Source organism: Oryctolagus cuniculus, chromosome 6, assembly GCF_964237555.1.
Source record: "Oryctolagus cuniculus chromosome 6, mOryCun1.1, whole genome shotgun sequence".
Lineage (NCBI taxonomy): Eukaryota > Metazoa > Chordata > Mammalia > Lagomorpha > Leporidae > Oryctolagus > Oryctolagus cuniculus.
This window is the reverse complement of record NC_091437.1, coordinates 31,447,526-31,472,781: the sequence shown is the minus strand read 5'-3', so window position 1 is coordinate 31,472,781 and position 25,256 is coordinate 31,447,526. Positions and strand designations below refer to the sequence as shown.

The window sequence follows — 25,256 nt, the reverse complement described above, 5'->3', positions numbered from 1 at the left end:
AATCTCAACATTCCAAATGGACAAAGTGAATGTCATCCTTAGACAATTTAAGTTTCTCAGTTTGGCTGAAAATACACCATTATTTGTAAAATCCACGAGACACCTGTGATTCCAGATAGTTTTGGGAGGGGGACTCTAGTGGGGACTAACAGCGAGAGATAAAGAGCATGAACTCTGCAGTGGGGGTGGCCATTCTGTTTCTTGTTTTCAGGAATCGAATATCCCACTCAACATGGCTGACCACCAGCTCGAGTCACGCCATATAGACTCCAAATGGGGCTCCCCGACTTAGCAGGTGGAAAATGTAGGGCAAGTAATTTAATGCTGATTATCAGCCTTATCTTCTAGAAAACAGGGATCATAAAAGAATCTACCTCATGTGTTGTGAGGACTAAATGAGGTGATAGACATAAAACTTAGCAAAATAAATGGCTCCCAGTGCTGCTGTCATTCGGCCCACAAGTCTACAGGTACATTGAATTAAACTCAGGAGGAAGCCATTTTCTTCTCCTCCTCTTTTTCCTTCTTCCTCCCTCTGCTCTTCAACTTCCTGCTCCTCCTCCCTCTTCCTCCAACAGGACTTGAATTGAGCCAATGCCAAAGTTCTAGAGCCCACATCTCTTTAGCATAATCATGAACAATAAGGGTTTCCAAACCTTTGCTTGGAGAAAAAGCTCAGAGCTGGATGAGAATGATGAATAATTACTTACAGCTCAGTAAAAATATGAGGGTAAATACTGGACTTCTTAATGCAAAGTATTTCCTCTAAAATTTGGATAAAATGGTTTTTCATTAAGAATGTAAAGTAGATGATTTTGAGGGCATTTGTTTTGAGAAGATTTATTATCATGTAGATAAAAGATTAAATACCCAAATATCATATTTGTTAATTTGCCATTGATGAGAAAATTAACCATGCTAAAACATTCTTATTTTTAGAGCAAAGAGTCTTTTAAATTCTGTGCTCGGAAGGAGAGCTGCCATTGTCAAAAAATTTAAATACACACAGATACTTCTCAAAATTGTCAATCAGGATAAAGATTGTAATAAAACCTTCTGTGTGCTGCTTTAAGACAAAGTGCAATGATATCTTGATTTCTCTGTTGTTTCTTTTATGTGTGTGTGCACACACATACACATAGATGTTTATAGTGAAAGCGATGATTAATTAGTAAAACAGATTAATTGAAAGTTTAGTAGCCTAAAGAGGTATTTCAACGCCTCAGAGTGATAATAGCACCATATTTCCTTCTCAGTCTTAATGGGTCTCAACTTCCTGTGGCCTTTGTTGCTAGGAAACGAGTCTCTACTGAATTGAAAGCCACCTTTCTGTTGTTGTTGTTGACTCCAGAGACTGAAATGAATCAGCCTTCTTTCGAATGCTTCATGATTAGCAATCAGTTATGTGCCTTAGCAGGAGGTATAGACCAAATGAGAAACCCTGAGTTTGACATTTTCTGTGGAGCTGGTGCTGATAACTCCAAGAGCAACCCAGGTCCCACCCAACTTCCTTGGAAAATATCCATTAGCCTATCCTGCATGAAGTCAAGTGCCCCAGAAGTAAAAAGATAAAAGGATACATGCTATAGTCCATTTTCCCTCATTTCCATATTGCAGTAAGGTACATGCCTTCTTAGGATCCCTGATAGATATTCAGAGAGGTAGAGCTTCAAAGCTAAATGCATTCCTGGGCAAATTGCCTTCTTTGGCATAGTTCTTTTGTATTTACATTTCAGACCCAAAATTTGGATGAGTGCTGGAGGCTTTTAGCTTCCCAAGGGAACTGAAAATGATGAAAGGTACCAAATGCTTTTGTGAGATGAGTAACTGTGGTCAGTAGAAGATGCACATGGTTTACAGTCTTGTTTCTTCCATAACCCAACTTGGAAATGTGGATGAACAACACTTGGATTCTGATATAATCCTAAACGTACATGCAGAGGCAAAGACCATGTCTATAAGATATGAATCATCCATCAGCAGAAATCATGGTTCAAGGCAGGTCAAGACAGAAGCCCTTGAATCTAATCTGACCAAAAATGGATCATAAGCCAATGCCAGAGTGTAGCTTAAGGAGCCTCTTGAAGAGCCTAAAGACTTGCAGGCTTGGCTCTGCTCTTTCGTTCTGCTTTACTATCCTGTGTGTACATGTCCTCCACTCTATTTTAAGCTCTTCACCCCCAGCTGTGGAGCTCCTATTGCATTAAGCAGAGTATTTTGCATATTGATGGCATCCACCAATAGTTAATCAACTTACTCTAGTTGATCCTCAGAGGTAACTCTGGCTGTGTCTAAATTGAGTTCCAATTTACAGATCTCTGTTGTTAAGTAAAATCAAAGAAAAACCAGTTCAAAGAAAAGCCAAAAATTATATGGGCACAACCAAGAAGTTGATTGTGAGCTCAGCCATTTCAATATGGTTACAGGAGAGCTCTTTTTAATCCCTATGGCAATTGGAGAGTCGCCTCAGCTCAGGGAGCTGCATAGGGGTGGGGTTAGTCATCTCCAGCTAGGTCCATGGGAAAAGGGGCTAGCAGGTGAAAGGCAGCTGATGGAGAGGAACCCAGGGGTGAAGCTGAGGGGGCATGCAGCCTGTCTAGAGGAACCTGGTGGCCACGTGTATCTTCTATTCTGGCTGCTGCCACAGGTACCAGTGTTGGCTCACTTTTGGCGTTTATAATAGCTCTTGTTTACCAAGCCACCAGTCACCTCCTGGATGCTGATTTTAGGTAGACGAGCCCAAGATTCTACACCTTATGGTTTAAAAGATCGGATTTTCTTTTCCCCAGTTCGTTCCCAGGAAGCTGAGCATAATCCTCCCCCCACTGCCAAATCCAATTTGATTCAGCTCGCCTTCCTTGAAAGAGGGGCCACCTACTCATCCTGTTAGCTCACCTGCTGCTGAAGGAGCTTGCCCTTCAGTGTCTCAAAGGAAAGTTACACTCCTAAAGGCAATGTTCTAAGCGCTTCCAAGGGCGCTTTCGGAGAAATCTCATCTGGCTTAGGAAAACAGAGCTCTGGGAGTGCTCATTCCATACTAAATAAGGATAAAACCATTTTTGTACTGTAGAAGTTATGTTTGCCCTTACTGGCAGAATACTCATAACAGGGCAGGAGAACGTACCAGAACTGAGTTCTAGAAGCAAGCCACTTAGGGTTAAATGCTATAGTGCGGGAGGACCATGGACAATTACCTTCTGTCTCTAAACTTCAATTTATTACAATCTACAAATAGCAGTTATGATAATATTCTCCTTGTAAGACTGCTGTAAATATTCCATGAGATGATACGTGTTCGTAGCAGAGACCGTGGCATAGAACAAAGTGCAAAATAAATCATTTTGCTGATCATTGCGCTTCACAGTAACATCCAATGACCACCTTCTATGCGCAAAGCTCTGTTGGGTACGGGAGTGGTCAGAGGAACAAGGCAGACCTCCTCCTCTCCAGGAGCTCTCAGACTGGTGAAGAAAGTGGACATTGGAAGAGGAAAGTACAGTATCAACTGGCTTAACAAGGGAAAGGGCACTGAGGAAGGCTGGAGGAGAGAGAGGCTCGGGAAGTTTGCAGAGAAGGCGGGGCTTGTGGTCTGAACATTGAAGGAAGGATGAGAGGGGAGGAAGCAAACATTTCAGGCGGTGGAGCATCCAAAATGCAGAGGCTGTTTTCGGGCAACTGGTGCCAGCGTGGCTGCCAACCTGAGCCCGGGACACCTGGGAGCTGGGTCTGGTTTGGAAGTGTGAGAAACTAGCAGCAAAGAAGGCAGATTTTAATGCATTTCCTCTCTCGAATGGCAGTTAGGAGGCTGTCCTATGTATCAAGACTGACAGCTACATGGTGTCATCCTATTTGCTAGTTTAGTCCATTGGCCATTACTAGTAATTGTTTTAGCTAGAGTTGGCAGGTTTTTCTTGCAGTTGTCTATGTTACCACATATTAATAAAGACAATACCAATATCAGGCAACTCTAAATTTACCACTCTTCAATTTTTGGAATATTTTGCTAAAAGGTTTCTCTAGCTTGAATCACCAGGAATGTAGTGTTTTTCATTTCCTTCTTTGTCGTTACAGCTTAAATTTAAGAAATCTCTGATGCTTCTTTAACAAAACCCTGTAGTGAGAATGAGAAATTCTGTGAGGATCACACTGGCAATTCTATTAAGTGTCAGGCTTAATTGGAGTTGTTTCTCTTTCCTGCTATCTTTGTGCCCTCAGATAAATTAGAGACCCCTCTCAGCCTAATTTCTTCATGTTCAAATTTGAGTTATTTCTCTTTAACTTTAAACAGAGTTAATAGATTTTATTTCTTACAGCAGTTTCAGCTTCATAACAAAATTTAACAGAAGTTAAAACCTTGATGTGTTTATTTGAAAGTCAAAGTACACAGAGGGAGAGGGATAGGGAGGGGCTTAACATCCCCTGGTTTACTCCCCAGGTGATCACAGTGGCCGGAACTGGGCCAGGCTGAAGCCAGGAGATTTATCCAGGTCTCCCACATGGTGAAAGGGGCCAAACACTCTAACCATCTTCTACTGTTTTTCTCAGGCCATTAGCAGGGAGCTGGATCAGAAGTGGATCAGTCTACACAGGAACCGGCCCCCAGATGGAATGCCAGCATTGCAGGCATCTTAACAACTTAACCTGCTTACCACGTGCTAACCCCCAATACGTGCACTTTTAAAAGATAACTTTGCTGAATATAGAAGTCTAAGTTGTTTTTTTTTTCCCCAACAGTTTAAATATTTCACTCATCTGTTTTCTTGCTTACATGGTTTCTAATGAGAAGTCTGCTGTAATTCTTATCCTTGTTTTTGTAGAGGTAAAGTATGTTCTCTCTCTACCCAGTTTCCTCCAAGGTTTTTTATTTGTAGTTGTTTTTCAAAAGTATATACCTAAGTGTTTTTTGTGTTTGGTTTTGTATTTGTCCTGCTTGGTGCTCTCTGAGCTCTGTGTATCTGTGTTTTGACATCTGCCATTAATTTTGAAACTTCTCAGCTATCGTTACTTCAAATATTTCCTGTACTCCATTTTCACTTCTCTCTTTTTATATATATTTCAATGATATGTATGTTGCATCTTTTGAAACTCTCCTGTAGTTCTTGGGTTTTCTGATCTTTATATCTTTCCCCTCCCTTCTTATTTCTCTTTGTTTTTATTTGGGAAGTTTCTATTGACCTGTCTTAAAATTCACTGATTCCTTGCAAATCCACTCTAGTAATGAGTCCATCAAAGGCATTCTTCATTTCTGTTAGAGTATTTTTGATTTCTAGTGTTTCCTTTTAATTCTTCCTTAGAGTTTTCATCTCTATTTATGTCACTTCTCTGTTCTTATGTGTTGCCAGTTTTTTTTCCATTGATGCCCTTAACATGTTAATCACAGGTTTTTAAATATCATGCCTAACAATTCTAACATCTGTGTCAGACTTGAGATGGACACTAATTATTGCTTTGTCTCTCTGCTCACTACATTTTTTCTTGGCTTTTGACATGCCTTGTAAATTTTTTTTGTTGAAAGTGAAACATGTTGTACTGAGTACTAGAGACCTTACATGAGGATTTTGTCTGTCTGTCCAGGAATTGAACTGTGTTTAATCCTCACTGTGGCTAAAGGTGTCAGAGGCTTCAAATTCCTCTAATGTCCTTGTTGTCTCTCCTCTTGCCTTTGGGCCTCCCTAAGTGTTCCTCCTCAAAGGGAGTCTGCATCATGCAGTTGCTTCACAGCTGTAAGCCACTGCTGTTAGACCAGAGCCCTGTTACTGTGGTGGAAAGGTACAGAGGAGGAAGAACATTGTGTATCCTTCTACTTAAATTACAGTCTATAGAAGGTCTATGTCTCTGGGCTGTGACCCTTACAAAGGTTGCTCCACAGGAGTAGCTTTTACCCCCTTACCCCAATACCTTGCCCTGGGCAGCCTGGGACTCTGTCAACTGTAATTACTCCCTCCCTGCACCCTTTGGGTGAGACAGAAAGCTTAGAGGGCTTGGATTGGGAAAAATGCCATTCTCTAAGGCTGGTAGGATCTTTTCTCTTGGAAAGCAAACCTTTGTTATAGAAAAAGGACTTAGAATATTTCACCAGGATTACCAGGAGAGGATTTTTCTTGGACTCCATGGGGTTCCTGAAAGTAAAGCTCATGGAAGTTTGGGGAACCCTCTAAGGCTGTTGCATCTCCCAGTGAGTATGTCATTGTCATGCTAGTAGACAGTTAGTCTACATCAACTCTTGAGAATTGCCATTAAAATTCCGACCAATTTATGTGTGTGGTTGCTCCATCTAAGCAGAACTTGACTGTGACTCTGTAATCATAGATGCTTGTCTGTCTTGACCTCAGGATGACCGTCTTTCAAGCTCAGTTTTCTGACTCTTCTAAGAAAAGTCAGTGAATTTTATATTGACCAGAATTTTTGTTATTGTAAGGACAAGAGTGATGACTTACAGGCTCTTTCCATGTTGGAACTGAAACCAGAAGTTCAAATTGGGTGTATTAATAATTAAATGTCAAAGTTCTCTTGGGAATATTCTACATAGTATATGTCAAGTTATTGGCAAATAGCTAACACAGAGTGTTTAGCAAATTTTAGCTTTTATTTCATATCTGAGAAGATTTAAAATTTTATTTCTATTAACATATAACAGAATAAATATTTTGCTAAAATGTATTTCTTTTTAAAAATAACCAAAGATAAAGGAAATGATTTTAGCTAGGCTGTATGAATATGGCCAAATGGTACAATATTAAAACTGAACACCATCAAAATTCTTAATTATACTCCAGTTCCAAAAATAAACAGTTCAGTCTGGTCATGCTTCACTTATCAAAACACACTTGCCATTGCTAATAAACATTTCAATCTGTGACTGAATTAATATTTTTAAATGTACATTTTATATGCCAGATGCTGTGTGATATAAAATTGATTTTACTTTTTGTGCTTTCTTTGGAATTGTTCATAATATGATAAGAGCAGCAGACAGGTAAATAGACATTCAGCATAGCAGAGGAACTGGAAAGTAGCCAGTAGGCTAGAGCTTAGAGGATTATATTATATATTTGCAGAACATGGAAGCCCCAGAAAAAAAATCTTAGAAATTTTGCCCTAAATCAAAGTCTTAGTCTCCTTTTCTTCTTTTTTAAGATTTATTTAATTTATTTGAAAAGCAGAGTTACAGAGAGATGAAGGGAGGGAGGGAGGAAGAGAGCGAGCGAGCGAGTGAGTGCAAGTCCACTGGTTCACACTCCAAATGGCCATAATGGCCGGGGCTGGGTCAGGACAAAGCCAGGAGCCAGAGTTTATTTCAAATCTCCCAACTGGGTACAGCGGCCCAAGCGCTTGGGCCATCTTCCACTGCTTTTCCAGGCCATTAGCTGGGAACTAGATCAGAAGTGGAGCAGCTGGGACTTGAACCAGCCCCCATATGGGATGCTGGCATTGCAGATAGTGGCTTAACCCACTGTGCCTCAACTCTGGCTTCTTAGTATCCTTTTGTTAAAACAATCTTGTATACCTCCTCCTCCAATTCCCCCCTCAACCCCTCCCCACCTGCCCCCTAAAAAAAAACTACCAAAAAGGAATCAAACTAAAGTAATCAGGCATTAAATATTGTATTTTGTTTCACTTTCAACGCATTAGAAGAAATGTCTGTTTTAATATGGTCAATTAATTCTGCTTCTGGAGTGCTGCTCTCTAAGACACACCTATGAATCTTACTAGAATTCAGATTCCCAGATTTCCATAAGCCTTACTAATTTGGGATCTCTTTTGTGCAAAGACTGGGAGTTTACATTTTAAATACATATCTCAGGTACTTCTTTGGCACACTGACTTCTGAGTGCCATAGTTTTAAGTGCAAGAATCTCAAATTGGTACCCAAGAGAGGAATGTGTATTCAATTATATCTGTTATCTTGGCCTTTGCCTCTCTGTATCTTCTGACTGGAGCATGGCTCCCCAGTTCCTCTGCCTTCTGTATCATTCCATCCATATATATATACTATTTTGCTTCATTGTTTACTCTCCTGGTGTTAGCTAAGTCATTATTTTTTATTCAAATTTTATTCAACGAATAAAGTGCGCCATGACCCAAACAAGTACCTGTCCTTCATCGTCTTTTTGGTGGATGAGGACATTCTGGCCTGACATTCTGTGAATGCCGTACTCACATCACTGAGGCCCGTATCTGCTTCTTATCTGCATATCGTGGACTGAATGTGTCCCCCTAAGATTTGTAGTTGAAGTTGGATCTCCAATATGATGGTATTAGAAGTTGAGGCCTTAGGGAGACAATTAGGTTATGCAGGTGAATTTGTGAATGGAATGAGTGCTCTTCTATGAAGAAACACAAAAGAGCTTGTGTCTTCCTTTCTCTACCCTGTGAGCAAACAAGGATAAGATGTCCATCTACAAGCCAGGAAGTGGGCCTTCACCAAATATTAGATGGACTAGTGCCTTGATCTTGGACTTTCCAATCACCAAAACTGTGAGAAACACATATTTGATGTTTAGACTAACCAGTCACTGGTATATTTTTTAGAGCAGTCCTCACTGACCAATTCATAGCCTTACTATAAACTATGGTCTATCTAGGACAGGAACCATGTCTTTTTGTTGTTGTACCATAGTTCCTACTTTGCACAACCACTCACATATCAAAGAAACTCTACATATTGCTGTTGAATGAAGAATGAATGCATGCATATATGTATCAGTATCAAATAATCAAAACATTCTAGTGACAAATCACAATGTGTATTGATTTCCCTTATATACCCAGCTGTCATCTGGACAAAGCTTAGTGGAGGATGGCTCCAAGTTTGGTCTTCTGCTTCCTCTCATCCTTCTTGCACAGCAGACTAACTAGCACATTTCTCATTGGGAAAGATAGGAACCCAGATGGCAAGTAGAAATATACAGTGACTTTTAAAGTCCAAGCTCAAAACTGGCACACTGTCACTTCTGTGTACATGCCATTGGTCAAACAAGTCAGTGACACAAGGTGTAGATAAATTAATGTGAATGTGTACAGCCAATAACTCTACCTATTTATTAATAAATGGGTGTGTAGAGTGAGGAGATTTGGAGTGAAGGACATCCTCCTTCTATCTAAGTCATTTGTTTCTATGTCCTGGGAAGCCCAGGACCCTGAAGAAACAATCATGACAAGGAACCACTTGGGAAGAAGAATCAATCCAACATCCACTTGGAGATTCACTATGATCCATTAAGTTTACATACTTAGGAAAAGGAGTTAGGATCTTAAATTATGTAATAATGGCACCCAAGTGTTTCTGCTACCCCAAACTTCAGAACATCCAAAGATGTGCTGAAAAGTAAAAATGGAAGCTAAGAACACAGCCTGCTTTCTTTCCCCTCTTGTCTTGCTGTGCCTAGCTGTTTGGGGACACACTGGACACTGGAGAAAGATAATGGGTGAGCCTGGAATGACAGAACCTGGATGAGAATCACAGCAAAGAACCAGTCGGGAGGAGGGCTTGGAGGGCTTTGTGAGGGCTCTGTTCCTACAATTTGTAAGGTCTTAGAAATCATATCCGTTGGTTGAAAGCCAGTGTCAGTGTTTACTTTTGATTTCTTAAGATTTGAGCTCCTTCTTCCCCAACGGCTACAGATAAAAGAATCGAGCTGAATCTGTCCATGGTGAGAACTCAAGTTGCCTTCCATGGCTCTGTCCCTCTGGCTCCGTGTTTAGCATCAGTTGGTGAGAAAGACTTGACCTTGCCAGGTGCTCTCCTTTCTACCTTCAGTTTGTCTTGGAGCTTCCGTATATAAAAGAGAACCCAAGTGTCACAGTTTTCTCTTTGAAAAGACAAGCTACAAGTTTGCACTTGTTTTTAAAAGTTCAAGATAGGAGAGAGACTCACTATTTCCATCACTCAGCAAGGATAGGGCCGACTCAAATGCATCCTTCGTATTTAGAGTCTTGTAGGAATCTCTGTGATCTAGTTTATTATCACTTTGCAAATAGCCTTGTGACAAATCCTCAACTTTTTCTCTTTGACTATCAAAGTGGAAGTCCATGGCATAGGGCACTGGGATTCCAAAGTGCTATCTAATTCTTAATCCAGGTGAGTTTCCATGGTTACATGCATTAAGGTCCATCTATAGGGTGAAATATTAGGCAGCATTTAAAACTCAAGTTCACTTAAAATAATAAAGGATACAGGAATTTTCTTAATCTCAAAAGTTGGGATTAAAACAATATTAAGCAATCCTGATGTCAAATATTACTGATCACATGGGCATATGGTACACATACTGGAATAAAGAGACAAAGGAAACAGCCTAATGTTACTGTATTTCTCCTCATTAGAGTGATTATACATAAGTATATTGTTTATACCTGTATGTTTTTCCTAATTTGTTACAATTATTCTATATTACTTCTGTAATCAGGAAAAAAAGATAGTACAGCAACATGAACAATTTTTTAAATCTTATCTTGATTAAATAAACCTTATCAAATTATTTGGTGAATATTTGATTATCTCATTGAAGAATCTTCTTAAAGGTAAAAGCAATTTTTCAACTCTAGATCACTACCATAGGAAAGAAGACCAAAAGAGAAAACCAACCACAAAAAATTTCAAGTAAAATTATATAGACTACAGAAATTGTATATTAAGTGCCCTTCTATATATGAATATAAAAAAAATCCATGTACTCAACAGCAAAAAGCAATGAATCCAGTTAAGAAATGGATAAAGGGGGCTGGCACTGTTGTGCAGTGGGTTAAAGCCATGGCCTGCAGTGCTGGCATCCCATATGGGTGCTGGTTTGAGCCCCGGCTGCTCCAGTTATGATCCAGCTCTCTGCTATGACCTGAGAAAAAGAAGAAGATGGCCCAAGTCTTTGGGACCCTGCAACTGTGTGGGAGACCCGGAAGAAGCTCTTAGCTTCAGATTGGCTCAGCTCTGGCCATTGCGGTCATTTGGGGAGTGAACCAGTGGATGGAAGACCTTTCTCTCTCTGGCTCTACCTCTCTCTGTAACTCTGTATTTCAAATAAATAAAATTTATCTAAAAAAAAAAAAAAAGAAATGGAATAAGGACCTCAATCGACAGTTCCCAAAAGAAGAAATACAAATGTCTAACAAATATATGAAAAAATGCTCAGCATCACTAGCCATCAGGGACATACAAACCAAAACAACAATGAGATACCAACTCACCATTGTCAGAATGGCTAAAATTCAAAACACAAAGAATGACAAATACTGTGAAGATGTGGAAAAAGGGGAACTCTTATGAACTATTGTTGGGAATGTAAATTAGTGCAGTTGCTGTAGAAAACAGTAGGGAGATATCTTAAAAACTAGAAATAGACTTGCCATGTGATTCAGCCATCCTGTTACTCATTTTATAAACAAAAGACATAAACAGGTTGTATCAAAGGGGTACCTGAATCTCCGTGTTTATAGCAGTACTGTTCACAATAGCCAAAATATGGAATCGGCCAAGGTGTCCATCAGCATATGTATGGATAAAGAAAATGTGATAGATAAACATGATGCAATATTTTTCAGATTTAAGAAAGAAAATTCTAGCATTTGAATCAGAATGGACCAACTGGAGGAAATCATATTGAGTGAAATAAGCTGGACACAGAAAGACAAATACTGCATGTTTTCCCTTACATGTGGGAGCTAAAATTAAAAAGGAAAAAAATTTTTAAAAAATGAATGAAATTCCTGTGTGTATAAGTAAGGCTGCAAATATGGTTTTGTCAAACTCTGTTTTCTATCTTTGTCAAAGCAGTGGTTAAGGATAATATAGTACTATAGTTTCAGTGATCTGTAGTTATTTTAAAATATACTGTATGTGAACTAAAGTGGTCATCTTTTCATTTGATTATGGATTATACCTCCTGTCTATATTTCCCCTAAACTAGGGGCTTTTTATTTGTTGAACTCTGTTTAGTGGAGTGTTAACCTTTTGACTATAATGTGGATTAAAAGTGTGTTATCTCAAAAATTTAAAAAGTAAGAGAGAAAGAAGAGAAGAGAAAAAAAGGAGAAAGAGAAAAGGAGTGTGGTTATGTGGGAGAGAGGGATAGCAGGAGTAAGAGGATACCATATTGGAATTGTATCTATGAACTACACTGAATCTGTGTTCTTTGTATTAATATCACATTAACATGAAAAATAAAGTATTAAAATTTATAAATCAGAATAAAATTTTTAAGTTTTACATATAATAACTTATAGATTAGATTTTTCATTTCAGTCGATTCAACATAGGTTTCCTTCTGATTAAAATTTGGAAGGACTAAATAGTATAGCTTTCATTGGCTCATTACTGTATTTGCTCTTTAAAAATCCTGTTAGCTCCGTTTTACAGATAAGGAACTTTAGGCTTAAAAGGCTACAACTGCTGGGAAGTGGTGGGCCAGAACGAACTCCAAATCTAAAGCCAATACAATACCAAGTGCATCCCAAATATGTTGATGAGGGCATCATACTTTAAAACAAATCTTTCTATGTAACAGACTGAGGACAGTCAGGTGCTTAGAGAGAGGAAGTTTTTATTGTGAGACTCTCTCAATGTGTTTGTCTATCTTCTTCACAGCTCTCCTCTAAGTTGTGTTCAGTGTGTCTAGGAAGATTCTTGATTAGGCCTTAATGATCACCCATTCTAGTTCTAATTCTATTTTCAAACTGGAGGAGAATAGATAGCAAAGCACTATGTCGATGGCATCCAAGAGGAAGCAACCAGGCAAAGCTAGCTCCAGTGGTTTCAATGGGAAGTCCCCGACGTCAGCTCAGACAGCTGGCCTGTCTTTGATACTTTGGCCCCGAGAGGGAGAATCTGGGGACTCCCTGACATTTTCCAGAATGTGAAATGATGGCTTTGCTGACCATGTTTAATGAGATACAAATTTAAACGTATTTTAGAGAGACAGCTGATGCAACGAGACTTTAGCATTTTAGCCTAATGCTCCAAGGGCAAGTCTTCTGATTTAAAAAAAGAAAAAATGAGATCCTCGGGCATGTATGGCCCAAGCCTTGGTATTGAAATCTATCTGAACCCTCGGAACATGCTTTATTTTCCTCTGGGCTTCTCCCATGGCCAGTGGGTAATTGCAACCCCTTTACATCCCTATGAACGAATTTATGTCACTGTGGATTTTCATGGAAAAAGCAGGTCAGGTCAATCTTCCAGATGTTTCCAATGATCCAGACGTCTGGTGTGATGCAAGCCCTATCCAGATGGTTACTGAATATTTAATCTTTCACCTGGATGTTGGCTGCCATCTGTACACCCAGGTTTCGTACCTAACAGGGCATCAGTCAATACCATGTTGTCTGTTAATTAGAGATTTACTTGAGTACATTTTGTCCACTGTGTGCCTGCTGTTTCAGTAATCTTCCAGCCAGACACATTCACCTGAATATTCATGGTCACTTAGAAGGCACTCGCATTCACACACTAACTAATCATTTAATTCCTCCTACCTACCTGTCTCTGTCTGATCTTGTACATTCACTGGGCCTTTATTATTTCTATTTCCACACTCTAAAGAGTGTGGAATATCTGGAAAGAATATAGCAAAAATGGCTTGGTGTTTGCTCCCATTTGTGCATATATGTTGTCCAACTGAGCAGTTCCTATGTGCTGGGGAGTGTCACCTGCCACGGCTTTGACTTGTATTTGGCACAGTAGACTCCTGCTACCTCCTCTTGCTTATCTGCCTGACACCAGGGCAGCAGAAGCTGTGGGTTAAATTTCCTTAGGAAAAATCCTGAAATATTTACTATGGCTTAGGAGGTACCTGTACTCGCATTTCTGATCTCCTTTTTACTTTGGTCTTACTTGCTTTCTTTTCTTCTGAAGCAGCATTCCTTCTCTGCCATCTAAACCTTCCCACGTTCCTGGACTTCACTTGCCTGCTCTCTGACTCCTTAATTACCACCGGGCTCTCAGATTAAACCCCTTTGTTCAGAAAAGATTCTCTGAAAGCTCCAAACTTGAATGTGGCTGCATTCTATAGCATCCTGGCTTCCCCTTGTACAAATCAGCTCATTCATAACCATTTCTGGGCAGTATTCTCACAAAGGATATCAACCATGTATATTTTGAATGAATATCCTAGCATCTGGAAAACATTAGGCACTTAGTAAATATTTTACAGTTGGCAAAATGAAAATGAAAGCAGAGGTCTAACTACACAAGTTTGGATCAATGCTATCATGTGACAATACTGAATCAATAATTCAAATGAATCTGTTAATAAATATCAAATATTTTCCTGAATATTTCTAGTTGCCAGATGCTATAAGATATATAAAAAAGGCAATATTTAGTCTCTTTTCCCAAATAACTTCTCTGGTTAGAGTATTTGCCAGATAATCACCCAGAGTATATTAATATTCTAAATTTAATCTCTAAGAAAAAAATAGCAATATTAGTGACCAGATGAATTATTTATTTTTGCTATTTTCCTTTCTTTTGTTGATTTTCCCATGAGTAGTGTTCATATGGAGATTTAGGATTTGGACACTCAGACCTTTCTTGGTATCTAAGTATTCTTTCTGTGTTAAGGAGTCATTGGTCCTTGAATGGCTGTATTACGCCCAGCCTGAGATAATGTCTCCGGCCAGTTGAGCAGATCTGTGCTCCTCTCGAAACAGAGCTGTGGAGCAGGGAGGAGAGAGGGACATCCCTTCTTTCTCATGACGCTTGAGGCTCTGCCTGGCTGTCATTTCCTCCTTGAAATGAAGAGGAGTTTCCTCCCGAGTTTCCTGCCCCTTCCAAAGGAGGGGAGAGCAGAGTATTCCTTTATGGCCAACCAGGTTTCTGGTGACAGAGCCCATGGATAAGCTTCAGGATCTCTGTCCTGCTGGCCTGGCCCTTGCTTGAGGAAATGCCTTAGAAGTGTTGCTTCTTAAGCCTAAATCAGGCTAGATTCTGTTTCTGTGCCAGACTGACCTTGAACACCTACACAGAAATTTGTGGTTCCAGTGAATTTCTAACTAAAGGCTTGCAGGGTATGGGGTTAGAATGAGGTTATAGATGAGATACTTTGAATAGCTGGAGAAAATGGAGAAAACTGTGTCCTGAAAGGGCCACATGGGATATCTGTGACAGGGAGGGAGTGGGCAGGGCAGTTGGTGGCAGCTGTGGTATGATAGGAATAGAGCTGGGCTTGAAATCAGGCAACCTGGCTTCCCCCAGCTTCCATACTGATCATCTGGGTGATCTTGTGCATGTCACAGCCCTGAGCCACAAGTTCTTCTTCCTTTAAATGAGAAGAACAGTTCTTCCTTGAAAAGATAGTGGTGAAGCAGAAAACAAAGGACCTGTTTTTGGAAAGGGTAGCAGGTGAAGCCATTGTGGGGAGATCCACTGGCAAGGTATTGAGTTGAAAGGCTCTGGATCCAGTCTGCCAAGATCTGAACGCAGGTTTAACTGCTCACGGTGTCATGTCTTTAAGTATATAATGGGCATAGTAAAGACATTCTCTCTATAAGACTATAAACTAGCATGTTTATATGTGCAAAGCTCTTTACTTAAAACAACACTGGAAATTCACCAGTGCTATCTCAGTAAAGTTGAGGTATGATGAGGAGGAGGATGGTGAGGGTAGTGGTGTTGGTGGTGAGCGGCTACAGCATCAAAGGGTTAGACTCGGCAGAAAAATCCAGCTCAAATCAGATTCTGGGCCACCCTCTAACTGAGAGAACAAGACGCTCAGTATCACTGCTTCAGTATCCTTGTCTCCTAGTGGGAAGTAGATAACATCTACCTTAGAGAATTGCTGCGTGGATTTAGCACACCCAGTGCTTGGAACATAAGAACCCAATAATTGAAGAATTATTATTATCATGAAAAGGTCAATGTTAACAAGCCTAAATGGATTTAACAAGACTGGGGAAGGGTAAATGAAGAACCAAGAAAGATCAGAAAGATGTTAAAATCGTTAACTTCCCATTGATGCACCAATTTCCTCTAGATCTGGGGTCTATCTCATCAAGTCACACAGCTGCTCTTGCTCTGTCCTTGCTCCTCTGTTTCCTTGTCATCTGTTCAAATCACAGGTACTGGGTGGGTACTGTGCGCCAGGCCTAGTCTCAGCCCTCAGTGAGGACCACCGCCCTGAATCCTTCCAATATCTCTGTACAACAGTCACAGCTTCTGGTTAATGGTTAGGAGGCACAGAGAGGTTCAGTTACCTTTCCCAAGGCCACAGAGCTAAGAACTTAGCAAGAGAGCCCAGGACAGAATCCTGGCATCCACAACTCCTTCCTGTGAAGCCTCTCTGCCTCTCGTTATGCATTCCTAGACAGCTGAGCCTGTCAGGGCCATCAAGGTGGGCTCTCCTGATCCAAACTCCCATAGTGATGTGCTCTGCTCATTCCCTGGTAGGCTTGCAGCTTCTTAAATAGACACAGGCAAGACTGTAGATTTAAGCCTTGCCAAGATATGGCTTGAGTTGACTCTCATGAGTATCATGCTTATAGAATGGTGCTGGTTCTAGCAGAAAGTAAAGAACACAGTTTAAAAAGTGTAAGTTCTGGAGCCAACACTGTGGTATGGTATGTTAAGCCCCTGCTTGCAGCAGCTTCATCCCCTATGGGCTCTGGTTCATGTCCCGGCTGTTCCACTTCCTATCTAGCTCCCTGCTGGTGGCCTGGGAGGGCAGTGGAAGATGGCCCAGGTGCTCAGACCCCTACACAAACATGGGGGACCTGGTAGAAGTTCCTGGCTCCTGGCTTTGGATGGGCTCAGCTCCGGCCATTGTGGCCACTTGGGTAGTGAACCAGCAGACGGAAGACCCGCCCCCTCTCTTTTCCTCTCTCTGTCGCTCTGCTTCTAAAATAAATACTTTTAGAAAAATATATAAAAAGTGCAAGTTCCAATATCAGACAATCCCATCTCTGTGACACGTGAGGGTGGTGTACCCACACTGCTCCTGTTTCTCAGCTCTGACATGTGGGTGGTAGTGGTAACAATACTCACTGTGGGAAGCTTCTATAATCACTGAACAATCCAATAGGAGCACAGTGCTTAAAGCCAGCAATGTCAGCGTTTGTCAGATATACATTGCCATAGAGTGTGACAAGCCAAAGGTAACTTACCGTAATGCTAGATTATGTGCATGGCAGGAACTGCAGAATTTGGCCTGGGTTAGGGTGTTAACATGTTTTTTTCCTTGAGCAGAAGACACTAGTTGTCTCACTTGGGTTCTTCCTTGGTGGCTGGGGGTAAGATGGTGCGGAGTCACGAGACAGACACCGGGAGTTGGGAAGAAGCAAGTTAGTGGCGAGCGGCTTGCAAATTGGTTTATTTCAGTTAGTGCAGCAGCTTATATAGGGGTTCTAGACAATCGGCTCAGAGGGCGTTTCTTTAGTCGGCCTACAGGTGCTGGTTGCTGGGCAGAGTACTTCTGTGGCCGCTCCCTGCTGCCATTTCCTGGTCGGTTGGTTACACATCACTTGTGGCCACCAGCACCATCTTCTGTGATGGCTTATTTTCCTACATTTCCCCCCCCTTTTTATTTTTCCAAATCAGTGGGAGGCATGCCATTAGCCATGCCATTGTTGACCACACTCTTGGGGCCTTAGGTTGTCCCCCGAGGGATCTTACCTGTCACTGACTAAGCAGCCTTCCACAGGAGATGACCCAAGGTTTGCGTTGCCTCTTCTGGGGGTGGAGGGGTGTGTATTACACTCGTGCAGCCCAAACCGAAGCTGGGCATACTACAGGTGGTAGTGAGCCTCGCGACTGAGTAGTATCTGGTTGATTTGGATGTCGGACACGCATTCCTTATCGACCGGATGGAGCAGCGGACACAGGCTGGAATAAAAGCTAGAAAGAGGATCAGCAGGAGTAGGAAACCCCCAAAGAAATAAATATTCTCCAGGGAGAAAATATATGTAAAATCTCCTTCTATGCATCATTGTCCTGTACTGAGTATTTGCTGTATATTTTCCGGCCCATCCTGGCTGAGGAGTAGTACCTTGACTATTGTCTTTATTTCTCCCAACTGTACAGATCCCCCGTGGGGTTCTACATGGATCTTATCTTTTTCTTTTGAGGATTTGATCACTACTCCAAATAGTGACTTGTTGGTATCCATAAATGCACATGGTGCCATGGGTATAGGTTGATTAACAGGGAAAACATGTTTTAGATAGTCTATTTCTAAGGTTTGTAACGTCTGGAGTAGCCTGTCCACCAGCAGGTGATTGTTAACCTGTCCTGGGAAATTTATCATTAAAGTTTGAAAGAGCATGCTATTCTGCATCAGTGTGGACAGTTCTAATTGCGATAGGGGTAGGACCACTATGGCTGGCTCTGTGTTAAATCTCTTATTGGCATAATATCTTAATTTAAGCCCCATCATAAGGAAGGCATCTACTTTGTCAACTATTTTACGACACTCACTCCAGGCTATGTGTGCCCCCAAAAAGTGGTCCATGTTGTTGCCAAATAGCTCCTAAGGGGTCCTTGAGGGTAGATATGGTTGTGGCAAATAGAGGCACCGGAGGATCATATCTAAAGGTCTTTAAATTTGACAACTGCTGTTGATCTTTTCTATAGTGGATTCGGCTGCTGATGTCAAAGTGATTTTTGAGGAAGGGCTGTTCCCCTTAGTCAGTAAATGGAATAGCGGTGTAAGCCCTGTTGGGGTTAGGGGAAGAAAGAGTTTCAGCCAATTGATTTGGCCGCATAGTTGTTGAAGTTCATTAAGTGAGTATTTATGTTTGACTTTTAGGTTTGGGCCCATTGGAGATATCTGGGAGGAGATCTGATAACCCAGGAATTGAAAGGGAGGAAAATGTTGCGTCTTTACTGTGGCAATAGCTAAGCCCAGGAATTGTAAATTTCTTACTATCTCATTTAGACAGGCCTTCAGGGTTGCCACATTCTTGTGAGCAAGTAAGCTATCATCCATGTAATGCATGACCAAGCACTGGTGGCCATTTTCTGTGATGGCTTGTTTTCCACACGGTCCCTACAATTTTTTTTTTGATGCCCTACAATTTTTTTTTTATGAATTTTACAAACATCACTGGAGTTAGCTGTAATGGTGCAGCTGGAGGGTAGAGCACCTTCTCCAGGCCATGTCATGAGAACCACCAATAGTGAGGTAGAATATGTGGCCACTCCCAAGGCCATGACTCTGGCGGCCTTGCAGATGTCACCGCATGCATTTCCCTGTGCTTGGGGACTGTTCTGGCGATCTACTGATTCTTAGATTTGTTCCGATGGCTTTATGAAATGGGTCAATGAGCACCAAGCCGCTAATAATTGAGGCTGCTCAGAGCCCCACAGTGGCGCTCAGCTCATTCCCCGGTAGCAGACTGAAGGCTTTGCACAGACTTGACCTGGTTAACACCATGTTGCACATACCATAGGTTGCATCCTTAAGAACTGGCACCTGTGGCCACCTCAGCGCCCATACATCCTATAGATGACATAACTTTGCTTGGCCCTCTATCCCAGTCTGTGTGCCTTGTCCCATCAGGTGGGGCGGGGCACTCTGTGGTGGTGCTGTCAGCAGTGGAGTCCCAGGAGAAAGAGCATGACATCTGACCGCTTCTTTCTCTGTAGCTCCTGGATGTACTTGCACGCACCCATCCTAGCTACCTGATGGCTCTCGGCAGAGTCCCTAAAATTTGCTTTCTTGTCTCCAAACCTCTCTTCCAGTTCAGCAAGAGGATTCTTTTTTTTTTTTTTTTTAAGATTTATTTATTTGAAAGAGTTACTGAAAGAGGTAGAGACAGAGAGAAAGATCTTCCATCTGCTGGTTTGCTCCCCAAATGGCTGCAACGGTCAGAGCTGGGCAGATCCAAAGCCAGGAGCCAGGAGCTTCCTGGTCTCCCACTCAGGTGCAGGGACCCAAGCACCTCGGTCATCTTCCACTGCTTTCCCAGGCACATTAGCAAAGAGCTGGGTTGGCACTGGCACCCATTTGGGATGCCTGTGCTGTGGGATAGGGCTTTAACCTACTGGCCACAGCACCGGCACCCCAGCAAGAGGATTCTTGCTGGGCATTTCTAGAAACATTGAAAATAAAGAGGCCATCTGCCATTGATTCGATGTTGCTTCCTGCAGGGTTCAAGCATCCCTGAGAGTCGTGTGCAATGTGAGGAGTGGGGAAAGGGAAATGGTAGAATGATGAAATGTCATTTATTTCCAAGAAACTTAAGATGAATAGGCCACCTGTGGAACACAGAATTGGCTGTTGTTTCATTCCAGGGAGGATGAAGGCATTTTAAGATTATTCCATTATTCTTCTGTGCCTGTAGTTTAGATAAGGTATGATATTATAGACACCTGTTTTTACTTGAATTTTTATTGAAATAGAGCCATTAGCTCTCCAGGGGAACCATGAAGTTGGCTAGAAAGTATGATTTGGAATAATTTCTATTATTTTTAATCAAGAATGTATTCTTAGTAAAAGTTGCAAAATTTCTAGCCATGGTTGGCTTACTTTAGAATCAGAATGAAATGAATTTTATGACTTTACAACAAAGCCAAGTTTCTGTTCTGGTAATTTCAGTCTAAAGCAGATAAAGCAATCTGAATAATATCAAATGCAGATATGGGCCTAGAATTAACTAAAACCAAACCTTCCCTGATAACTAGATAACTTTTGTCTTCTCCGTGTCTCTGGCTTAGGTACTCACAACGCCTTTGGAAAAGAACAAGAACCAGCAGTATGGAATTCAAAATTCATAAAACTTCACTATGAGGCATTGTAAAAACTGTAGAAGATGTTTTAAAAGTTACCTTCATATCAATAACACTTATGTTAGTGAGATATTGATACAAATCCATCTCTACCTCTGGGTTTGTTCACTTCCCTCTGAAGCCAACTGCCTTCCCCATTAACATTGTCCCGACTGTAAGCCTTTCTTCCATCAGTGGCTCTCAGTGGAATTGCTCCACGTATAGGATATTTGAAACAGTTCAGGCGACATCATGATGTTTTGTTACCTGGATGTGGGGAAGGGAGTGTGCTTCAGGAACCTGGTGGTTTTTCCTTGTTTTTTTTTTTTTTTTGTTTGTTTGTTTGTTTTTGTTTTGTTTGTTTGTTTGTTTGTTTGTTTTTTATTTCCTTTGGAGAACGTCTTGTATCTTCTCTCTCAGTTCTCATCGTTCGAGTGGACCTATCTCCTAGATTCATATACGAGCATGTGATCTAAACCTAAGCTAAGCAGCATTCATTTCCTTTTGGCTCAGGGAAAGGGCAGGTGACCCAATTTGGGTCAACAAAAGGTAGGCCCTTTTACAAACTGTTGGGAATAGAAGAGATATCTTTCCTCTTTATTCCACATTTGCATGTGGATGTGGGAGGATTTAGATGGACTGATAGGTGATGATGTAGGGGTTGGAATTAAATCTTGCACAGGGTAAAGGGAAGGAGGAGGGAGGGAACAGAAGCAGGAATAGCAAAAACTGAAGTATGACAATCTTCAAGCATTTGGGTCTGGTCTTCCTGGAACTACCTGACTTCCCTGGTACATGCTACTGACTTGTATAATATAATATTGCTTTTATAGTGAGTAAATTTTGGTATTGGGTTTCCTATTATGAGGAATTTTTTTTTTCCATTTTAGCGTTATGAGTATTGTATCTCAAGAAGCACCTAATTCTGGGGGAAGCTGGGACAGCTGCTCACTCCGTCTGCCAACAACAGAGCCCTTCCTGATGCAGATGTGTGCAATTCAGGATTACGTAAAATGCTGAACTACGTGTTTCCTGATACAATTTGATGTAAGAAATAAGAGAGTAGAACAGAAACAAAAAGAGTAGAACAAAGTCAAGGCTTGAAAGAAAATTAGACTTTTCATGGGAACCGCTGAGGACTTCGCCACTGAGGATCTACAATGATGGGGCCAAGGCAGTACTGAGCAGGAGCTGAAGTGTTAACCAAGGAATAGTGCCAGTCCTATGAATGTGTCTGCATATAACGGTAGACATTTTTACCTGTATTATGTCATTGTAATTATGGATGACTTGCTGTAGAGTTAGTTTGCATATTTTCAATAAGCCATTAAAAATGTGGTTTAATGACAAAGGGTAAGGATGATTGGTTTGACACTTAACACATTCCCCCTTGAATTATAATTTATATGCAGACTTACTTTCCCTAAAATCCTCAAGGACAGGATTAAAGTTTGCTTGTCTGTGTTTTCCCCCAACACAGTGCAATTTGAACATGGTTTGCAGTCAAATATTTTTGAAACAAATAAATCTGAACCCTCTTAGGGCACAAGAGTTTTACTTATAGAATTGAAAATTTTTAAATTAAAATATTTCACTGACTATGGATTTTTTCCAATCAGTAAGTCCTAGTGATGGTGTGACGTGGCTGGATTGCATTTCAAGGGTTGGAATTATCTACTGAGAACGAGAAGCTGCAGATCATTTTTCAGCATTTGGTTCTTACTGTGCTGAGATTTGTGTCTGCAACAAAGAAGCATTTGAGAAGTGGTAGATTTTTTTTATGTTAGTGGGGGTGAGAAGTGTTAGGAAAGGAATTATAATGAGATTTCTTTTTTTGGAAAGAGGAAAATAAATATGGTTGGAGATCCAGAGAGGAAGAGAGAAATATGTCACTCTATAAAAAGTCAAAGATCTTTCTTTCTATACTTATCAGGGCCAATGGATGAGTCTAAATCTGAAAATCAGAGTGGAAGGCTATTTTACTCTTTTCTTTACTGGAATTTGAATCAGTAATATGGAACTCTTGTGTCTGACCTTATGTGACATTTGGATTGAAGAGTTCCAGGCTACTATATACATACACCCAGCATAAGGTATTTATATTGATGGTTTATATATGCATGAGATTTTATATATATGTATAGATCCATTCCTATAAATATATTCATATAAATGCATGCATATGTATTTAGAGAATTTTAAACAAATGCTGGTAGATAATTGTATTTAAGAGCTTAACTAAATGCAAATTCCATGAATGTGACACAGTAGTACTGAGTCACTTTATATTTCAGCAACTCACTCAAGGCCATGTAGATGTAGGTTCAAAGAATTCTGTTTCTTGGGGTTTCATTAGGATGTACTACCAGTTGACACAGACAGAAGATTCTGTCATTTTCAAAAATGGGTGACTCTAAGATTTTCATGTACTAACAAACATTCTTCTCTGTACACAGTGCCTTCATGTTACACCTGTCTTTGCCTTATTTCTGACTCTGTTTCGTAACTGGGAGTGAGAATGTGATGGACCATGGCTACAGGGCCCAAATTCTGGTTCTGCTATCAATAACTCCAAAAATTTAACTTCTTTATCTTGTGGGACATCATTTTACAAATGTGATTCATAAGAATAATTCCTGAATTGTAGTTGTTACAAATTAATTGGTGTTATTGCATAAAACTGTACCTGTCAAGCAATGAATATTAGGTCCTCCTAATGTAGCCCCAACATCATCCCCTTGAACCACAATGAGACCAGGAGAGGTGACTTACCCCAAGAGTGTGAAACTAGGGGAACCTGGCTCTAAACCATTCATAAATGACCTGCTTGTGGGTCAGGGTTTCTTTCATATGGAGCAGAGCAGCTCCCTCACTGTGATCTATTGAAAGTCAGCCCTTGACACACAGTTGGTAAACAAACAAACAAAAAGGATAATACGATAAAAAAAAAAAACATTTTAAAAAAGAGTGTGAAATTGACACATAGTATATCAATGTCAATTGAAAGAGAGCTGGAGAGCAGAGGTTGCCATGTTTGAGTTGTGGACACTGATAAGCAATTAGACAAAGCTTGGTTTTGGGGGGGATTCATGGATGCAAGATATTATGCAGATCATGCACATGTATTAGCTTGTTTAGTCCTCAAAGCAACACAGGCAACAGATATTACTGTTTCACCACTTTATTTTGGTAGCATTTCACAGAAAATTGAAAAAAGTGTGGTATACAATGGTTAGAAATTACCTGAGAAGTTCTAGCTCCAGAATCTGCAGTGTTTCCTACTATGATTTTTTAAGATTTATTTATTTATTTGAAAGTCAGAGTTACACAAAGAGAGGGAGAGAGGCAAAGAGGGAGAGAGGTCTTCCATCCAGTGGTTCACTGCCCAGTTGGCTGGAGCTGTGCCAATCTAAAACCAGGAGCCAGGCACTTCTTTCAGGTCTCCCATGAGGGTGCAAGGTCCAACCACTTGGACCATCTTGTACTGCTTTCCCAGGCCATATCAGAGAGCTGGATTGGAAGTGAAGTAGCTGGGACTTGAACTGGCGCCCATGTGGGATGTTGGCACTGTGGGCGGCAGCTTTATCTGCTATACAACAGTGCCGGCCCCCCTACTATATTCTTGCTTACTTACTATATTCTTACTTACTCCATACTGTTATGGAGTAAGTGAAAACATGTATGAAAGATAGAAATGGAGGAAGGCTGGCGCCGCGGCTCACTAGGCTAATCCTCCGCCTTGCAGCACCAGCACACCGGGTTCTAGTCCTGGTCGGGGCACCGGATTCTGTCCCGGTTGCCCCTCTTCCAGGCCAGCTCTCTGCTGTGGCCAGGGAAGTGCAGTGGAGGATGGCCCAAGTACTTGGGCCCTGCACCCCATGGGAGACCAGGATAATTACATGGCTCCTGCCATCGGATCAGTGCGGTGCGCCGGCCACAACGCGCCGGCCATGGTGGCCATTGGAGGGTGAATCAACGGCAAAAGGAAGACCTTTCTCTCTGTCTCTCTCTCTCTCTGTCCACTCTGCCTGTCAAAAAAAAAAAAAAAAGAAAGAAAGAAATGGAGGAACGTGAGAAAGGGAAACAGAGAGCTTGTGCCTGGCTGCATATCTTACAAGGTCTACTTCCTACTCATGAGTTCAGCAAATGCTCAACATTTCAAGAAATTTTCTCCCTTAAAAGTTTTATTTATTTATTTATTTTATTTATTTATTTATTTATTAAAAGTTTATTTATTTATTTATTTTATTTATTTATTGTTTATTTGAAAAGCAGGAAAACAAAGGCAGAGAGACAACCAAAGACATCTTCTATCCACTGGTTCACCCCCAAAATGTCCATGAGAACTGAGGCTGGGCCAGGATGAAGCCAGGAACCCAGAACTCAATCTGGGTCTCCCACCTGGATGGCAGGGACCCAAACACTTGAGCCATCACCTGCTGCCTTCCAGGGTGTGCACTAACAGGAAGTTGGGTTAGAAATGAAGGCAGGAGTCAACCCAAGCATTTTGACCACTGTGCCAAATTGCTGCTCTAGGATATTTTCTTCTACTTTATCTAGCTTG

At 41.0% G+C, this 25,256-nt stretch overlaps 1 long non-coding RNA gene across 1 annotated transcript in view; it reads left to right on the top strand.

The window, feature by feature from the left end:
* LOC108176570 (uncharacterized) overlaps nt 1-22,779 on the top strand; it is a 31,432-nt gene extending 8,653 nt beyond the window's left edge. Inside the window, exon 3 of the long non-coding RNA XR_007918497.2 lies at nt 20,642-22,779. This is a non-coding gene — a long non-coding RNA (uncharacterized lncRNA). The remainder of the gene's footprint in view (nt 1-20,641) is intronic.
* The last annotated feature ends 2,477 nt before the right edge of the window (nt 22,780-25,256 follow it).